This window comes from Echinops telfairi, unplaced genomic scaffold, assembly GCF_000313985.2.
Source record: "Echinops telfairi isolate 266 unplaced genomic scaffold, ASM31398v2 ScPeMD7_7457;HRSCAF=8495, whole genome shotgun sequence".
NCBI classification, from domain to species: Eukaryota; Metazoa; Chordata; class Mammalia; order Afrosoricida; family Tenrecidae; genus Echinops; species Echinops telfairi.
This window is the reverse complement of record NW_022111357.1, coordinates 12115406-12120026: the sequence shown is the minus strand read 5'-3', so window position 1 is coordinate 12120026 and position 4621 is coordinate 12115406. Positions and strand designations below refer to the sequence as shown.

Genomic DNA, 4621 nt, shown 5'->3' with positions numbered 1-4621 from the left:
GCCCGCCCCTGGCGCTTTCTCGGGAAGGTGGCTTCCAGAGCGGGAGGCTGAGTTTCTCCCAGCGTCATCCGCTGCCTTTGGTTTTGGATCCGGACGCGCCAGGTTCGGGCGTAAAACGAATGCTGACTTGATGCATTTAACCACTGATGAGCTGTCACACTTTATCTTGTGACGGAGCCATGACGATACATCTTCAGCCTATGCAAACCTCATTAGTAAAGTACAGGGCTGGTTCCTTTTCCCCCCACAAATGCTCATACGTACTGTTAATAGTATCCATAAGCAAGACTCCTCATCTTTACAAGATGTGTGATGGAATCCCATCTCTCCTGCTGTCACTGTCCTCGCCAGTCACACCTTTCTTCTTAACAGAACCTTGTATTTATAGGACTCTGGTTAGTGGGGTGCTTTCTTTTTCATGAATTATGTCACACAAAACAACCACACGAAGTCCATGGTATTTCTGTTTCCATATGACAAAAATCTGCTTCTCCCTCTAGGCCAGGGTGAACCGGAAGGCAACCTTTCAGTGTGCCTCCTGGACACACACACACACACACACACACACACTCAAACTCAACCCACTGTCATCTGGTTGGTTCCCATTTATAATGGCCCCATATAGGATTTCCAAGGATTTGTCAATCTTGAAGGGAGCAGACAGCCTTATCTCTCTCCAGCAGAGCTGCTGGTAGATTTGAACCTCAGACGTCACAGTTAACAGCCCAACGCTGCCACCAGGGCACCTTGGCTTCCTCCACTTTGCTCAGAATAGCACCTCCAGAAGAATATTCCAGCAGAGAGTAAGCTGGTCCTAACAGATGGGTACCAGTATGCAGCCCGTTTTCAGCAGAGGATTCAAGCCTTTATTTTTAAGGGGTCCCGCTCCCATGAATGAGTGTTGATGGTGCAGTAGGCTAAGCATGGGGCTGCTAACCAAAATGTCCCAAGTTCACACCCACAAGTGGCTTCCCTGGAGAAAGGTGGGGTAGTCGGCTCCTGTAGACAGTTACAGCCTAGGAAACATTGTGGGACAGGTCTACTCCGGCCTGTTCTGCTCTACACTGTGGGTCAGAAGCTTCTCCATGACAGTGCATTTGGGTTTTGCTGCCTCATGAAGGAGCCCTTGATGGCACAGTGGATAAAGCACTTGGCTGTACCCTGCCTGCTGCTTCCCTCCTGTCCTCGGGAGGGTGATGTGGGAGTCTGCTTCCATAAAGATTTGTCCTTAAGTGCCGTGGAGCCGCTCCCGACGCAGGCTAGCCTGTGCCCAGCAGAAGGAAACACCACCTGGTCCCACACCGTCCTCACCATGGTTAAGTTTGCAACCATCGTTGCAGCCCGTCTCATCAAGGGCCGCCCTCTGTTTTGCCTTCCTTCCATTTTACAAGCAGGATGATCTTTCCAGCCTAGGAAGCCCTATAGAGCAGCTCCACACTGCACTACAGGGTCTTTATGAGAGGCAGTGGGTTTGGTTTAATTTTGCCTGCCCGCCACGCTCCAGGCAATGTGGGTATGTCTTGCCTCCTGAGCAAGAGCCCTTCACTAACCAAGGACTGCACCCTATTATTCTTGGCCATGCAAGTGGTAAAAGAGACGTGAGAATCCGTGGCTTGAGGCCCTTTACCGAATGGACACATGTGGGAAGTCACCTTAATTTAGCAGCAGGACCCATGAGGTGGGTGGGGCTCATTCCAGAGGGCTGGCGGTTTACATTCTGATTCACACACACACACACACACACACACAGGCCTTAGCGGTTACCTCCTTTTAGAAGGTTGGAAGGGCTGTTGTGGGGAGCACTACTTGAGGCAAGGGATGGCTCCCTTCTTACGACTGCACCCTGTGGGTCCTGGAACTGCTGTTGTCTTCCGACAGAGTTTCTGAAGTAAAAGGAGCATTTAAATTACACGGAATTGAGATGAATTGGGTAATGAACCATAATGGTGATGCTTGTGATGAGACAGGACAGCTTCGTGGCTGCCACTTGTTTGCGACAAAGAGGAAATAGTTCCGTTCTTGCAAGGGTTGGAACTCGGGCCTAATGGGCTAGCACTGACGATGGACTGCCATGGGGGCAACACAGGGAGGCCTTCCTGCAAGTTGCTTTAAAGGATGTAGCAGACAGTGCTCTGGGGAAACACAAGGAAAGACTAGGGCACAGGTATATTGAGATCTTCCGAGATAGCGGGAGTGAAATCAAAGGATTTTATGACCCACCAAGAAGATTGCTGGGATAGCAACTGGGCCCATTGATACACCAATCGGAGGAAGAGGGGCTTATGACGGTGCTGGGCGTGGAAGTTATGGAGGTTTGATGACTGTGGTGGCTATACTAATTCTGGCTTTGGAAATGATGGCTTTGATGACAATGAGCTATGGAAGAGGTATGGGAGGCCATGGTTATGGTGGAGCTGGTGATGCAAGTTCAGGTGTTCATAATGGTCATTGTGTAAGTGAGGGTAGCCTTTGTGCGCAACTGAAAAATAACATTGATTTCTTCTCACCACTAAACCCAATCCGAGTTCATATTGATATTGGAGCTGATGGCAGAACAACAGGAGAAGCAGACGTTTGTGACTCGTGAAGATGCAGTAACTGCCCTGTCTAAAGATGAAGATAACATGCAGCATCGATACGTTGAACTCTTCTTGGATTCTACTCCTGGAGGTGGCTCTGGAATGGGAGGCTACGGCAGAGATGGGATGGATAATCAGGGAGGATATGGATTTGTTGGGATAATGGGAATGGGGAACAATTACAGTGGAGGATACGGCACGCCTGAAGGCATGGGTGGTTACTGCGTGGGGTGGTGGCGGTGGCAGTGGAGATGGATGGCGTGGAATGTACTGAGTCGTAACCAACATGTAAGTCCTGGCAACCGCATCTGGTCTACCAGGCTTTCTTACAGATTTAATTTCTTTTGTATTTTAATAACTCTATAATGGCTGAAGGAACATGTTTTCAGAGATATTATTTGGTAAAGCAACAGATGTGATGAGAAAATATGCTTTCTGTATGTTTTATTTGTTGCACACTTTGACTTAAATAATTTTTATATTCAAACAAACAAAAAGACATCAGGCCAGACCTTGGTGCAGCCTAACAGAAACCTTATAATATAAGGTATTATTTAATTAATCCTATATCATTTAAATCTTATTTTCTAGAAGAAAAATAATTTTTGTCTAAAAGCTTAACACTCCCAGAGACATTTTCTAGTACTAGAAGGATTGATATAAGTTTCTTGATGCCTTTGAGGGAAGTTTTTGTTACATCTCTAATCAAAACCCATCAATGTTCTCGGCTACCTCCCCCTCCTCATGTCATGCAGATTAAAAGCCAGTGTCCCCTCCTCCCTAATATTCTATAAAGCCCTATAGAAACTGGTTCCACTCCCTACCATCATATGATAGGGAGCTTTCAGGAATTCAACCAGATTTAGAAGAGGAGGTGGAACAAGGGGTATCATTACTGACATCAGATGGATTTGGCTGAATGCAAAGGCATTTGATTGTGGATCATAACAAACTATGGATAATATCGCAAAGAATGGTAATTACAGAATACTTGATTGTGCTCATGCAGAACCTGTACATAGACTAAACAAGGGGGTATACTGTGTGGTTTAAAAGTGGGAAAGGGGTGCATGGGGTGGTAGCCTTTCGTCATCCTCACTCGATCTTTGTGCCGACACATTCGTCTGAGAAGCTGGGCTCTAGGAAGAAGAATCTGGAGGAAGGCTAGCAACCTTTGATATGCAGACGCCACAACCTTGCATGTTAAAAGGGAGGGGGCTTGATGAAGACCATAGACCTCAGTATGGACTCCAACTCACTGTAAAGAAAACCAGAAATCCTCACAAAAGGATCAGTAGACAACATCGCGATAAACAGATGAATGATTGAAGTTGTCCATGAGTTCATCTTATAAGGATCCACAATCAAAGGCTCATGGAAGCAGTAGTCAAGACACCAAACGACGTACTGCAGTTGGGTACAGCTGCTGTGGATAACCTCTGGAGAGAGGGAAGTGCAAAGATTCCAGTCACTCTGAGGCTCAGGTGTGTCTGACCCCAGCCACGGTCTTTTAACCACCTCATGTGCACATGAAAGCTGGACAGTGAATAAGGAAGACTGAAGAGGTGTGGGGTTAAAGGGGAGAGGGGACCCCACACAACATCACAGGTTTGGTAGGCACAATTGCACAGCGATAATAAGTAGAGGTTATAGTAAGGTCATAAAGAGCATGAGAGTTAAAAGATGGAGTCAAGTAATGAAGTCAGACGCAATTCATGTTAGCATTTTTCACCTCAGCCCCACTTAATGGTCCTTGTGGAGGGGGCTTAGCCATCAGAGTAGGCGCAGCTGCCTCGTCCTCCTTAGCCACCTCTTAGACAGCCACCCTCTGCCAGCCACCTCCCCGAGAACCAGGGAGCCTCCTTAGTTATTGCTAACCACGCATCATATTACTTTAGGGGGATACATCACAGCATCATGCATCACAGAGAGGGGCAGTACAATTCATCCTTGAACAGGTTTGATCATTCTGGTGTCTCATACAATAAAGCAGGCAATTACTATCCTGGGAGGCATGCAAACCCCCTGATAGCAGATAACAA

The 4621-nt window shown here is 47.1% G+C and overlaps 2 pseudogenes; one reads left to right on the top strand and one right to left on the bottom strand.

Annotated features, from left to right (window-relative positions):
- The window catches only part of LOC101637958, a 16896-nt pseudogene extending 15564 nt beyond the window's left edge, over positions 1–1332 (bottom strand).
- Positions 1333–1921: 589 nt separating this feature from the next.
- LOC101664447 overlaps positions 1922–4621 on the top strand; it is a 10902-nt pseudogene continuing 8202 nt past the window's right edge.